This window comes from Lissotriton helveticus, chromosome 10 (assembly GCF_964261635.1).
Source record: "Lissotriton helveticus chromosome 10, aLisHel1.1, whole genome shotgun sequence".
NCBI lineage: Eukaryota > Metazoa > Chordata > Amphibia > Caudata > Salamandridae > Lissotriton > Lissotriton helveticus.
The window spans coordinates 1,039,901,542-1,039,917,797 of record NC_136071.1 but is presented as its reverse complement, the minus strand read 5'-3'; positions in this window follow the sequence as shown (position 1 = coordinate 1,039,917,797).

Below are 16,256 nucleotides of genomic sequence, written 5' to 3'. Positions count from 1 at the left end.
ATCACCCGAGAGACCGAGATAGGGGGAACGTAAGAGTGAGTGCGTGAGTAACGGACGCTGGTCGGAAGTTACTGTGTGTGTAAGCAACCTATCAGAGAGACATCTCGTCAGTTGTGTTGACAATTACAGATAGACTGTGGACGTACAGTCGAGAGAAGTGACCGCTTGGTCGGAAGTAGTCATTTTTCGGTGTATGAATGGGACGCATGCATAACCGGGAGACGAGTTGAGAAAGGAGGGGTGCTGCTGCGAAGCGGAGAAAAGTGACGTCAGGTAGGGTCGCGCAGTGATTGGCCGACCGGAGAAAGACCGCGCTGTGATAGGCCAGCTAGCAAAGACGTCAGACAGGGTCGCGACGTGATTGGCCGACCAGAGAAAGACCGCGCTGCGATAGGCCCAGCTAGAAAAGCCGCTACAGGATTGGTGGATTGTCATCAGGAAGTAAACAGAATAGCGAGGCTGGATTTTGTGCGCATAATTATGAAGTGTTTTAAATGGCTGAAAGCGATGTTTAAAAAAGAGAAGCGGGGATCGTATGAAGGGGAAGAAGCCCCGCCGGAGGGTACGCCAGCTCGTTACATGGCAGTAAATGTTGGGTTGCATACGATCCTTTGGATATCAGAGTGGAGTAAGATTACTGAAGGAAATGAGGAACTGACGTTCCCGAAGTACGGGACGTTCAGATTAGAGGTGTTACATCGATTAAAATCAGTCATGACCTCAATGAGACCCTTGCCTAGACCAACCCAGTTTGAAGCTCTTGATGCATGGCTTAGGGCAGCGCATGAAAAGAATATGAACAGACGACAAGAAAGGGTGAAACGATCGGTAAGGGCAGTACAGGATGCCAGGTGGGATGCGGATGCTAAAAGATGGAGAGTGCATAACATGGAAGTAAATAAACTGTACCCAGTGTTAGAGGTGCCCGTAAATAAAAGCCCCATAGAAGAAGATGATGAGAGCGAAACAGAGGACAGCCTGATAAACAGATTATTGACAGACAGGCCACCCCCGTATAATAGAGCAGGGGGAGAGGTCGAGAATAGTGAAGGAGAAAAGGGGGGCAATGCAGGAGAGCATAGACCGCTTCCCAGTTCAGAGTGGGATCCAGAGCCAAAGAAAGAGCTGTCCCAGCCTAGTCAGGTGCAACAGGTAGTCGGGAGGTTTGTGGTACAAAGAGCGCCGGAAACGGAAAGTGCCACATCCTACCCATTACCAGATGCACTACAGGTACCTGTTACCATAGGTCCTATAATATCGATATATGACCAAGAGAGAGCAAGAGGGGAAGAACGGGTACGGAAAGACAGAGAAAGAGCAGAGAAGGCAAGGAGGAACGATACCACTAATTCCCCAAGTCAGATGCCGATACCCAGAGAGTGGAGTACACCGATGCACACAGCAGGGGACCCAGGAGGAGATCCTGGGGGCCCTAGATGGCCAATGGATCTGAGGGGATCTGGACGAAAATCCTTTCAAGAGCTAAATGAGTACATGAAGCAGTGGGATGAGGCAGTGAAGGCTCAAAAGAGCATCAATGCGGCGGAAGCTGAAAGGGAAAGTCAGGACAGCCGAGCTCGGACTCACTGCGGGGCTGGGGAGAGCAGCCAGGAGTGGGACTGTAGAGGGAGTAGGGGAGTCACCCATTGGGCCCGGAGTGGAGGTAGAACAGACCTGGAAAACGGGGGCCCCGGGAGTGAAGGGGTGGCGCGCCCAATACTCAGTGAAGAGGAGAGGAGAGCGCAAGAGTACAGAAACAGCTTTAAGTGTCCACACTGTGTACCTGGCACCAGAGAACTGAATGGGAGTTGTGAGAGGTCGCACCATAGTCCCTGTGATAATGGAAATGAGCGCAGCCCAGGGAATATGGGGAACCAGGAAGGATCGTATCGGGTACTGAGCAATACGAGGCAAAGAGAGAGTAGCGAGCAGAGGGAAAATAACAGAGAGGTGTGCGGTGAGAGGAGAGAAGAAGAAGAGAGTGGGCAGAGCAAGAGTGGGGGTAACAGGCCCGTGTTCCATCACCTTCCTAGATCGGATGGCCGAGCATGGGACCTGGAGAGATGGGAGCGAGGGAGACCACCCATTAACTCTCCCGAGCCCAAACGCAGAGCTCGAAGTTGGGATGGTAGGGAGACCAGTGAGCCCCCTTCGAAAGACATATTGCGAGCTGAGATAAAAGCCAAGAGACTCGATGTCTCCAGTTTAAGGTCAGACCTGGATGACATGGTAGATGGTACCCTGCCATTAGAAAGAATGGAAATGTATGAACAGGATGAAATACTGTATATGGCAAAAGACATTACTCGAAAAGCGAGAGCAGTCCATGAGAAGTTAGTCGAACTAGCAGGCAAATATATGGTGGACTTGTCAAGAACCAAAGCATTACAGGGTAACCACAGGCTACATTACTCAGATCGAGACCTAGATGAGAGGAGAACGATTGGGCTGAAAACACACATAAGGGAACTGATTACTGGAATAAGGACATGGAGGGCACTAGATAAGTGGGAAGAGAGGTGGTCCAAGAAAGGGACCGGTAGGAGAAGCATGATTGGTATGACACCAGGACAGCAGGGAATAGAAGCATACCCTTTGCGTGAAGTGGCAAATGGGAACTATGTACATGTCCCTTGGAGTAGGGGAGATTTAGCTGCTTTTACCACCTCTTTCCCCAAATTACGTGAAAGCCCAGTGGAGTGGTACAAGCAAGTGGAGAGATTTGTAAAAATCTCAAAGGTCCTTTGGATAGATCTGAACACGCTGTTTGACATTGTAGTACCAGGCGATCTGTGGACAGCATGCAAGGTTAGCGCTGAGTGGCCCACAACGGAGCCAGAGAGAGATGCCAAGACTAATGGGCCGTCCGAGACTGTGATGGCAAAATACGAGAGAGTGATGACTTGGCTGAAAGAGAAAGTGCCAATGCAAGACATAGATTGGGTCAGGATAGACCGAACAAGACAGGAACCCAAAGAGACAGTTCACGAATATTACGAGAGATTGCTGAAGGCGTTTAAACAGTATAGCGGCTTGGATGTAATGGATCCAAAAGACATAGGGCAATTTGTGTCCAAGTTCGTCCTGGGACTGAGACCGGATATTAGTTTAATGATTCAGCAACACTCGATTTGTTGGCAAACTAAACCCCTAGACGAAATACTGAGATATGCCAGGTACTGCTGTGATGAGATAGATTCCAAGGCTAAGAAACTAAAAGAAAAGTTGATGGTGGTACAGATGCAGGCAGCAGGGAAGGGGGGACAACAGCAACAGCAGCAAGGGACAGGTACAGGAGGAAAGAAGCAGTACAGCCAGAACAAGGGCAATGAGGAGAGTTCCACCTTTAGACCCAGAATAGATATAGCTGCCTTGAAGAAAACGACTAGGTGCCACCAGTGTAACGAGGTGGGGCATTGGAAACGCGAGTGCCCCTACAATGTAGAGATAGGAGAACAAGAGATAGAGGAGGAAGAGGTCCAGAGCGCGCCTACAAGAGGGGTAACGCCATACCAAGGAAAGGTGCTCAAAGGGGGGGGGGCTCCTCCCCGAGCCCAGTTCCCACAACCTCCTCGAGTAGGGAGTATGGGTAAGACCTATAGACAAATGCCCCTGTTTGTAGAAGGGGAAGAGTGCTATTATGTGGACCCATTAACCGGACAGAGAGTGGAAAGAGAAGACTGCACCCTCGGGGCAGCCTTGGAGGTAGATCAGAGGGGACCCTATGTTGAAGCAGAAGTAGCAGGGTGCCCTACGACATTTCTGGTGGACACAGGAGCCACTAGATCCACGATCAGATCAGCTGCAGTTCCAGACCTGCCCATGTCTGGAGAGACCATACAGGTGGTAGGGGTCGCAAACAGGAGAATAACCAGCCAATTGACAGAACCGGTACAGGTGAAAATAGGGAAGTACAGCGATGAGCACCAGTTTGTGGTTTGCGATTCAAGTCCTGTGTGTCTGCTAGGGAGAGACCTGTTATGTAAATTGAATTGTACTATATACTGTACACCTCAGGGAGTGGAGGTATTGACCAATGACGATGATGCAGATTTCAAAGTTGCAAACTCAAGAATATGCGTGGAACTGTACCCTACTTTAACAGTAGAGGAGCTCCCCTGGGACTTGAGAGAGACAGTGGCACCAGAAGTATGGGATTTCACTGGGGAAGAGATTGGATTGGTCAAAGGGGTGGACCCAGTGAAAATTGTAGTGAAACCGCATGCTGAGTTCCCAAGAACACCCCAATATAAATTGACTCCAGAAACGATTGCAGGCATAAAACCCGTGATCGAGTCCATGATTAAACAGGGAATACTGAAAGAAATCGTGGGTAGTCCATGCAACTCCCCGATTATGGGTCTGCAGAAACCAAATGGGAAATTTCGGATAGTACAGGACCTGCGAAAGATTAATAACATAGTCGTTTCATGTTGTCCAGTGGTACCGAATCCATCAGTGATACTGTTTCAGATTCCATTCCAAGCTGAGTGGTTCACTGTGATCGATCTTTGTCAGGCCTTCTTTTCGATCCCTTTGGACGAAGAAAGCCATTTTCTTTTCGCATTTAAGCTGGAAAATCGCGTCCTAACATGGTGTCGTATCCCTCAGGGGTATACAGAGAGCCCATCGATCTTTAACCAGCTTTTAAAGAAAAATCTTGAAAGTCTAGTGCTGCCCCAGAAGTCAGTTCTGGTCCAGTACATAGACGACCTCCTTGTGGCGTCAGAAACAGAAGAAGCTTGCAGGGAAGACTCCATTGCTTTGTTAAATCACCTAGCTGCCAATGGGCACAAGGTATCCCCGGGAAAATTGCAGTACTGCCTGACAGAAGTGCAGTATTTGGGACACAGAATAGAGAAAGGCAAACGAAAAGTGTCACCAGACAGGATAGAGGCGATCATGAAAATGAATGCGCCTAAGACTCAGAGAGAGGTCAGGATGTTCCTAGGGATGGTGGGTTATTGCCGACAGTGGATCGTGAACTTTTCACTGAAAGCAAAGCCCTTGCAAAAATTGACGCACAAAGAGGTGAGTGATCCGGTACCATGGGACAAGGACTGTTTGATGGCGTTCTTACAGCTGCGAGAGGACCTGTGTCGTGCTCCGGCATTGGGAATGCCTGATTACAATAAACAATTTTTCCTTTACTGTTGTGAGAGAGAAGGTTGCGCGTTGTCTGTGTTAGTCCAAATCCATGGGAATGCCCGTAGACCAGTTGCTTATTTCTCGGCTACTTTAGACCCAGTAGCCGCAGCGTTGCCCGGATGTCTCAAATCCGTTGCTGCAACGGGTGTCAGCATTGAAAGATGTGAAAATATCGTCATGGGGCACCCGTTAGAGGTGTGCGTGCCACATTCTGTTGAACTGTTGATGACCAGGACCAAAACACAGCATCTGACCAACAGCAGGCTCACGCGCTATGAGCAAGTTATTCTTGCTGCAGAGAATGTGACCCTCAAGAGATGCTCTGTTTTGAACCCTGCTACCTTGATGCCACTTCCAAATGATATTGAGGATGATGATGAATATATAGACCATGACTGTCTCGATGTGACTGAACTATGCACCAAACCCAGACCTGACATCGTAGATGAGCCACTGACTGACCCAGATGAAATTTTCTTTGTCGATGGCTCATGTGTAAGAGACGAAGTTGGGCAGTTGAGAGCAGCTTATGCTGTTTGTACAATTACTGGAGTTGTGGAAGCTGGGTGCCTGGAAGGAGTACACTCCGCTCAGGTAGCCGAGATTATTGCCCTGACACGTGCTTGCTTGGCAAGCAACCAAATTCGAGTCACCATATACACCGACAGCCAATATGGGTATGGGGTAGTTCATGATTACGGGCAGTTATGGTCTCAAAGAGGGTTCATGACTTCTTCAGGCTCTCCCATTCGCAATGGAGAGTTTGTGCGCTTGTTGTTAGAAGCATTGCAGTGCCCAGCAAGTATCGCAGTTGTAAAGTGCACCGCACATACCAGAAATGAGGACTTTGTTTCGAAAGGCAATAGATATGCTGATGAAGTTGCGCGGTATTGCGCGGAACAAGGTTACTCTTTCACAGAGGTGGATGTGGGTGGAATAAATGTAAGAACTGAATTAGCCATGATACTGGAAACTGTTGATACTTGGGATGAACTGTCAACCATGCAAGAAAATGCTCCTGATTCTGAAAAAGAAACATGGGAAAAGGCAGGATGTGTAATGGGTGAGACCCATTTTTGGGTCTCAGCAGACGGCAGAGCAGTGTTGCCCAATGAGATGGTGAGTCCAATGGCTAGACTCATACATGGTCCCGTACACTTAGGGAGAGATGCTATGCTGAGAGTGTTTAGACAGACTTGGTACAATCCTAAGTTTAGAATAGCAGCAGAAGCAGTGTGCCAGCGTTGTGTGACCTGCCAGCAGCTGAACGTAGGGAAAAGAACACCAGTTGCACTAAGTCACATAGGAAGGTCTGGAGGTCCATTCAATCGAATGCAGATAGATTTCATTGAAATGCCAAGGTGCAACCGCCTCCGCTATGTCCTGGTGATTGTTTGTGTGTTCTCCAGATGGGTTGAGGCATACCCTACACGTAGGTGCGACACCCTCACAGTGGCCAAGTTACTGCTCAGGGAAATCATTCCTCGCTTCGGGGTGCCGGCCTTTTTGGAATCAGATAGGGGAACACATTTTAACAGCGAGCTTGTGAAGATGGTCTGTGTAGCGTTAAATATCGACCAAAAGTTGCATTGCAGTTACCGACCAGAAGCCTCAGGAATTGTGGAGCAGATCAATGGCACGATTAAGTCCAGAATAGCTAAAGTTTGTTCCTCAACGACCCTGAGTTGGCCTGACGCCCTGCCATTGGTCCTCATGAGCCTTCGTAGTACCCCAGACAGAAGGACAGGGTTGTCACCACATGAGGTGTTAATGGGGAGAGCAATGAGGCTGCCATCGGTCCCAGCTACTGCACTGTTAAATATCACAGATGATATGATCCTGGACTATTGTAAGGGGCTGTCTGACGCCATGCGTTCTGTGTCCCTTCAGGTGCAGGCTGCCGAGGTTCCAGCGTGCCAGGGCCCTTGCCATGACCTGTATCCTGGGGACTGGGTCCTGGTGAAAAAACATGTGAGAAGAAGCTGCTTGGATATTCGTTGGCGTGGACCCTTCCAGGTCATCCTGATCACGAACACAGCTGTGAAGGTGGGAGGCCTGCCCAATTGGATCCACGCGTCACATACGCGAAGGGTTCCAGCACCTCTGGAGGAAACAGCTCCTCTCTCGGATAGACGTCCAGCAGAGGACCGAGAAGCCATAGAGGGGGCTAGCCAAGCTGTAGAGGTGCCAGCGGAAGCAGGGAACGAGTCTGACCAAGCTGAGGACGGTCAGTACAACAGCGAAACAGAAGACGCTACAGAAGGAGAAAGCAGCTGGGAGTACGAGTCTGACCCTGACAGGTCTGAAAGAGAGCGAGAACAGACCAGAAGGAGAAGGAGTAGAAGGGCACGTGGAGAAGCTAATTGGCCGCAAAGAAGGAGCTCTAGCCTGAGGTCAACTCCAGAGGCAACCCTTCCTCCGATATCAGAAGACTCAGACCCAGAAGAAGGTGCTCAGGGCGCTGAAGCACCGGACCGAAGAAGGTCAAGAAGAGTGCGTGTGCCTAACAGAAGATACTCCACACCTGAGTGGACATATCTGGCGACAAATGTCTGTGAAACCGGAGACAGGGAGGATCCGAGCGGTGGTGGTGTCCAGTTCTGAGCCCATTATCACCGTGGAAATACGACTGTTGGTGCCCGGTGTCGAACAAGAAGGGTCACTAACATTCATGCTCCCCAGACCTCCCCGCCTCAGCAAGTTAAAACACATGTTCCTTTCAGAATTGCAATTCCCCGACTTTGGTACAACGATAACAGCACATGAAGAGCACAATCTTCGTTTGGAAATATTGAACTATGCTATTGAAGCTGCAACCACGAATCTGATAGTAGACTGTTAAAGGACTTTGTAAATAAAGCAAGCAGAAAAAGAAGATTACCTAGCGCCCAGGAAGCAGAGAATTTTAGGGAACTTCCCTTGAGTTGATGGAGAAGGGCTAGGGTTGTCTTTATTGAATTGTTAAAGAACTTTTGCGAAGAAGGTTGTCAGCCTCCAGTTGTGTGGATTCTAAAGACAAAAGGATTGAAAAGAGACTGTAAAGGAACGAGAGGAAAAGAACTTTTTTCAAAGATAAGAGAGAACCATATTGTCTGACGAAATGGAGGCCGGCACCCCGAACCGCAGAGCTAAATGTATAATAGGTACACTAATAGTAGGAGTGATAATATTAATAGCTTTAGTGGTAACAATTTCTTATGTAAAGGGACATGAGGAGGAGGTAAAGGTAACTGATGTGAATTCTGTAGAAACGCTTACACCTACTGTTGCTGGTGAGAAAAGGGAAAACACTCAAGAGAAAGCGTTATTGGCTGCAGAAGCCCGCAGGTTACACGTAGACGAGTCCCAAGGAGACTTTAGGTCAAATGCTTATGCTAAACTTTTATATGAATACGTGGATGCCATGGAGGTTAAGGATTGTTATGTCTGCATGCAATTGCCGGCATCTGTAGACGAGGGTATTAGATACCATCACCTCCCGCTGACATATGGCATTACATGTAGCTTATTGCTTAGTATATTTTATGAGAGAGATAGTTTTGAATACTATTTCTCCAATTATGATTCAGTGTTGCCAGAAGTCCCAAATTATAAGCAGATGAACAAATGGGACTACTGGAAGAGTGAAGACAGATTGGCCAAGTTCTTCATTCCTTGGATTACTTTAGATACTTCACATGCCCGTAGAAATAACCTGACATGTAAGGTGTCAGAAGTCGAGAAGAAGTTCATAGGGCAGGTGGATGATCGTTACAGGAGACAAAAGATTTTGAAAAAATCAGGACAATGGAAAACAGATTGGACCGAGGAAGAGAAGTCACACAAGAGAAAGGGTAGTAGTGGTCCAATAGCTTTAGATAAAGCGAAGAGAGGAAAGCTATGTCTTCACCGAGCCAAAACGTATTATGAAAATGTATACGTGGGTGAAGTTGACTGTGAGCATGCTTTTAATTTAGAGTACTATACTAAGGATTTCCTGAAGGGAATGCAAGTGATTCCAAATGTGTATTTTGTATGTGGAAGAAATGCTTACGTGAGACTACCTGACAACTGGTATGGATCATGTTACCTAGCAATTGTCTTCCCCAAAATATATCATGCACAAGACTTAGTGATCATTGAGGGCAAGACATCATCGAGGGGAAGGAGAGATGTAGGCGATGCAGAAATGGTTGGAGATGTCTTTGGAGCTATGTTCCCTCTTTTGGGAGTAATCCTCAATGATGTTAAAATTAGACGACTGGCAACAGTTGTCGACAGGTTGTCTGCCAGCACTGCTCAGTCCTTAATGCTGGTAGAAGGAGAGATGCAATCGATAAGGGCTATGGTTCTTCAAAACCGACTTGCTTTAGATGTCCTATTAGCAAAAGAGGGCGGAGTCTGTAAGGCTTTGAAGGTCCAGGAATGTTGCACTTACATTCCAGACAATTCGAAGCCTCTTGAGAAAGTTATTAAGAACATAACTAATATTCACAAGGAGATCGAAGACTTGAGTAGAGAAAATGTCTGGGAAAAGGTGGGCCACGGAATGAGTACAGTTGGAGGGTGGTTTTCCACCTTAGGCCAAAGCTTTGTTTGGTATATCCTAAAGCCTATCATCATAATATTGATCTGTGGGATTATATTGTGGGGATTGGTGAGGGTATTCAAATGGTACAGAGCAAGAAGGTCAGAAAGGGCCCAAAGAGAACAGCTGCAGAGATTGGCTGCCATACAAGATAATCAGTACAGGAGTCTGAGGGCTCTGGAAGCGCAGAGAATGCCAGCAATAACTGCAGTTTAAATGTTAGTGATGACCCCGAGAGGTCATCAAAGGGGGGAACTGAGAGAGCGCAAACTGACTTAAATGTATGAGTACATCACACTTACCTGTAGTAAGCACAAATCATGAGGAGAAATGCCATGAGTGCTAATAGTATCTGCAATTATATTCTGAATGTATAGCTAATGTAGAGATTTAAGTAGAAGTGGAACTAATACAGAAATGTGTGACATTATATGATTTTAGTAGATGTGATTATTTTTGAATCCATGTCGTGTAGCTGTTAAAACATAAGATGGTATGTGGTTAAACACAGAACGTGGTAGGCCTCAGGGCCAGAGCTAAAAGGGAAGGTGGTTCTTTTCACGACACAGATTGTATTAATGTTTTGGTCATTGTATTAAATAGGCCATGATTTATAGAAATGTTTACTTATTAATAGAATAAGAGTATTAACATGCTTTAATTAAATGAAGAAGTTGAATGCTATAATCATAATGAGAAATATTGTAGGCCTGAAATGTTTTAGCATTGATTTACACGTACATGTCTGGGCTGAGAAATGTTGCAAGCCTTTTTCTTTTTAGAAGTATATGAGAGTTGGGTTCTTGGCTACAGATATCTGTCTGCAAAGGAAGAGGGGGGATCCAATTATAAATGAATGAATAGAGGCCTGTTCAGTAGACGGCCCAGACATGGAGGAGGGTTCTGGAATGTTTGAGGGGTATCAGCGGGCCGGAGAAGAGTCTGAGAAGCAAGGTCAACTATAACGTATGAGGCCCAAGACAAAGCATCATGGAAAAAGCCAGAAGTTGCACCACGTGAGGGGCGTTCCGCAAGGGGCGTCTCAAATGTTGTTGACTGTTTTGTATTAGGGACAGCACCCCTGGGTGGAGTTAGGGCAGATACCTGAGGACCCTTTAGAGAGCGGATGGGTAGGCAGAGAGGGGTCATGACTGGAGAACTATAGGTTTTCACCAAGAGACTTAGAGTGAGTGACTTCCCTTGGGGGTCATTCACTGCTGACACCTTTGTTAGGTTGGGATTTGGTTAAGTAGGGATACCATCTAGAGCAGGGTAGGGATAGCCTAACCTTTGCGTTTTCCTCCAACCTAAATGAAGGAGAGATATGCGTCAATGCTGATAGCTTTATTATTCTTAGAACTTGTGTTAGTGATTTCTGTTGCTCGTCTGAGGGCTTTTCGAGAGCACATGTATGTAATTGGACCTGTGTATCTCGTCAATCTCATTCTGAGATGCCTGTATTTGCAGCTTATTATATCTTTACAATAAACTTTTGAAAGCTAGAAGTTGTTTGTGATCTTTGGGAGCAGAGTCTTTTATTGGGTGAACTAACTTGGAAATAGGTGCACTTTCTTTCCCCACAGACAGGTAACAAAGGTTCAGTCGACCAGATCGAGGTTTGGATCAATAGATATAAGGTATCGATCAAAATCTCGCCCTTTCACCAACAAGTTGGACCACAGGAAAACTCTCTACACATTAATCACCAATCAACTCACCAAAATACCAGACCTCATCCAAAACACAGCAGCCATAGTTTTGGACCAATTCCCCTTAGGGTGGTCTTCCCCCAACCTTTTTTGCCTTCACCCTCCTATTTAGCTACATTTGTGTTTGCTGGCTTTAGGACTTTACCACTGCTAACCAGTGCTGAAGTGCTGTGCTCACTCCCTAAAATATTGTACAATTGGCTTACATCAGAATGCCATATTTCATTTACTTACAGATCCCTTGTAAAGTGGTACAGCATATAACCATGGTGTGTAAATTGAATTCTACTGGTGGACCTGCAACACTTATTGTGCCACCCATCTAAATAGTTCCTTAAAACCTGACCCAAGCTTGCCATTGCAGTCCTAATGCAGTTTGAAACTGCCAAATCGACTTGGCAATATTAAAAACTCCCATTATTTTGTACATACCTCACTACTTAAGCCCTCAGTAGCCCATAGGGCAGGGTGCATTGTAATTTAAAGGTTGTACCTGTACGTTTTACATATCTTGCTAGTGAAAACTCCTGCATTTGTTTATTATTACTGTGAGGTCTCCCTCTTCAATAAGATCGCATTTAGTGGCCTTATTGCATTTAATAAGTGCTAATTTTGTATTGGGTACACATAAAGATTTCCAGGTTAGTGTCTGAGAAATTGTAATTAAAAATCCTCTTTGTTGGTAAAGCTAGATTTTAAGTTACAATTTTGAAAATGCCATTTTTATAAGGTTGATATTTCCATGCCCTATTTGGTGTCTGCAGCAAGTTCCTGGGTCACATAACTGTGCAAATGGCCGTTGGACTTTGTATATTCCTTTCAGAAAGCCACACAACAGAGGTATTAGGTGTGCCTAAATGGCTCACTATTGGCAGGATGGGGGAAGCGGAGCTGGGCCCAGTACCACTTGCAAATCAATAGGTTTTGCCCTGCCTTCACACAAAAGACTTGTCATCAGTGCTTTTGCTTGCAGCTAGCCTGGAAACTCAAAGCAATTGAAAGGGAATTCTCTCAAAATGCCCCCACTTCAAAGAAGGCATCAGGTAAAATTTGGACTCTCGTACCCACTCTTCAGGTCACTTTCAGGACCTGTGAAAGGACTCTCAGAGGACTGCCTGCAGCTGCTGCATGTTGTGTACTCCAGAAGACTGCTTTGCTGCACCTGGAAGGACTGTTCTGCTGCCTGAAGCCTGCATTGAACACTCAGAGGCCTGCAGAGCTATTTGGCACCTTTTTCCACAGGAGGGGTATCTGGTTTCATAGATCCCTCGAAGGGTACAGCCTCCAGCCTCATTCCGATGGAGATTTTCAACTTCAAAAAAGCGAGATCTCCTTCTTGGCAACCGTCTGCAAACTTGCCCTGCTTAATATTTACCTTCTCAGAGACTTGTTGTTGGAATTTCTGCTAAGTCCGAAGACAAGCACTGATTAGGCCCACTCTACTCGTCGTATCCGAACAAGGCACTCCATAACTTTGGCCCTGCCTACCTGAATAGTCCCATCTCTTTCCACCAACCCTACAGACACCTATGCACAGCCTAACACCTCCTTGCAAACACCCCAAGAATACATAGAAACAAGACCTCAGGGTGCACCTTCTTGTTGTGTGTCGATTTAGATACTGTATATAGATTTTCCAATTCATGCCCTTATATAGGTACAATTCACATTGCCATTATTTAGGCATATATAAATCCAGCCCTTATTTAGTCATTGCTCATGCTAACCAAATACAGGCATGATCAACTACATCCGTTCATCTTCATCACAATGAGTTCTTGGAACACCAGACTCTTAAGCCTTTAGAACTTCCCCTTGCCTGGATATTGATTTCTCCAAGAACTCATTTATTATGCATGAACATCTATTCCTTAGGGGTTCATTCATGATGTTCTTATGCCCGACTTTTATGTCAATACTGGCATTCCTAAACACCTTCAAGGTATAAATATACCTTCACTTGCAATAGCAAACCACGGTACGGTCCAGCTGCCTACTTGCACGACGCAGCTCACCAAGGCAAGTTCGGAAGGAAGTCGAGTCCCCACCTGACGCACTGACCAGACGCTGTCATCCTCCTCTCAGAGAATACAGCTCCAGTGTTTCTGACTCCCCTTGCGGGGTGTTAGAGATCGAGACCCGGAAAGAGATTCCAACCTCACTCATTCTAAGGTATGGAGCGGACTGGAACCTAGAGAAACTTTTTGCAACTCTTGGCTAAACTAGACAATAGCTAAACAGCACTTACTTTTTCCCGAGTACTACACATAGGTTAGGTACACTGGGATAGGAATATTTTAGAAGCACCAGATGAGTATCTTAGCCTGTGTTATTTATTTATGTATGTATTTTTATGAATAAATATCATAGCCACAAGCCATGCTATTGCAGTATTATTTTATCTTACTGCTAACGCTGTATGTATTATACTTCTAATTCTGTCTTACGATTGTAGCATTTCACATATCTTGCATGAGAAATAAGACCGTTCTATTTCTGTGGAAACTCTGTAGAAACGAAGCATGCATGATTGACTGAGTGAAACTGTTATCTATTGTTTCCACGATTCTGAGATTGCTCCGATTCTAAAGGAAAACAAAGTTGTCATGTTTATGCGGTTGTCAGAAACGAATCCCTTCTTGTTTATTCAAGAAGTTTCTAGTGACCTTTGAGTTAGCTGGCACACACAAGTAATTAAGTTTAATGTACTCGATAGAGACATACTGACCTCAGTCCTATGTCAAAACTATTGTGTATATTATTCCAATGCGCAGAGCCTATCAGGGATATAGGAACTACACTACATTCTCATACATCACTCCCAAAGCATGAACCAAACATCCACTACACATTAGAGCCTGCTTCTCTCTTTTTGCAGGAAAGGTGACCTGGCTAACGCTCCTGCCATAGGAATGGCTAAGTTAAACAACAAAAGAGGTTGCCAATACAAAACACCATTTGCGAATATATTAACAATTGAAAGCATTCAAGGATAAAAGATAAAGCAAGATTCGGTGTAACGTTGCTATACAAACTTTGCAAAGAAATTAATTAGCAAAAAAGAGAGAGCAACTTAGCAGACCCGATGATCTACACGTTTCGAATACCTTAGATTAACGGGATTCTCCTCAGGACCAACCAGAATCTAGGGAAGAGAAAATAGAAACTTTGTCTCACTGGAATCTACATCAATAAACTGAAAGCGCTACTGCACCAAAAAATTGACTGAATCCTGTCCACCTTGTATGAATATTCTAGTCATCCTTATAACATAGGTAAACAAGAGGGGAAAAAAAGGGGAAAAAGAATGAAAAGAAAAATTAGACCGTGAGTGACACTACTAATCATGCCATCTAGTTTTACATCTAATATTAAGCCCCCCAAAAAGGCTTACCAAGCCGAGCAATCAGGGGAATCTCTGGAAGGGCTGTACAAACGAGGAGCAAGGTGCCCTCCGTCCCCATGGGGGAGGTGGTGACCTATTCCAAACAAAAAAGGGGGCAGCAGTTTAGACGGATTTATACTATTCCACACTGACTGACATGGGTTGGAACAGAGTCGGTTAAGTTCTTACCTAGAAGCGCCCAGAGGCGCTGGGAAACCATGCTAATCCTTTTCGCTGGTTCAATAAAACTGAAATGTCGAAGTGGGGAAGCTTGTGTGTTTTCCTGACTCCGAAGTCGGTACTTGAATTACCCAACTGCACAAGAAACAAACACGAAGTGAAATTGAAGTCTAACTGACAACTGTGCCAGATGGTAAAGTAACGGGTGTGGAAAGATGCCTTACCCGTATCGGATTAAATCGACGAACGATGGAATCTCACTGTGGCTGGGGAGACGCCAACCACACCAGCCAGCTGTGGAAATTGACACGGGACCCGGGGAAGCTGGGTAATGTAGTTTCCACAAGCACGCAGCGTAGTGGTGGTCCTGTATAAGGGACAATATTTGGTGGATGGAAATTCGGGTCACCTGGATTAATAAATTATCAAAAAACATAAAACGACGAATGTATTGAAACAAAAGATATATTTTGGAAGTGAATGGGGTGGCTCAAATCCGGTATATGGTGAAGCCTCGCCGGGTGGCAGCACTGACCCCGCGGGGACCTGGGATTTGTAGTTTCAATAAAAGCGCTGTCATTGGCTACAATGTTTAATGTTGCAAAGAGCATGTTATACGACAAGTGCTCCAAATGGTGCTGAAAACCTGAAAGGATCAAACGTGGGAAATGAACAGGGTCCCTGTACAGAAGGAGGGTGGGTGAGGATTAGATGAGAGTTGCGGGGAAAAGCTAATAGGGTATGAAGGCAGGATTACAATTTGTAAATTTCTGGTATTTCATTTAAACCTGACACGGCCGTGTCAAATTTGACAATCAAGAGAGCCTCTCTCTGAGAAAGTTTAAGCTCCAAACCTCCTCCCCGAGGGTCTCTTTCAACCTCAGATATGACTGTCCATTTAAGGTCGTTTATCATATGGCTGTTTCTCATCCAGTGATTGACAAGTGGTGCTGTTTCCACCTTGTTTTTAAAGCACGATTTATGTTGGGAAATTCTTTGACGTACTCCCTGGTTGGTTTTGCCAATGTAAAGTTGTCCACAAGGGCATGTTACTCCATAAATGACATGTTTGGTTTTGCAGTTACTAAAGGCTTCGTGTTTCCAAGAGATTCCTCGATGTTTAAACACTGAGCCTTCAACTGTGAGGTAGCAACAAATACACGTTCCACATTTGCGGTGCCCGACTACAGGTGACAGGCCCATAAGTAGTCTTAGTGAAGGTTGCGTGTCTTTGGAAACAGCCGCTCTTACAATGTGATTGGAGATG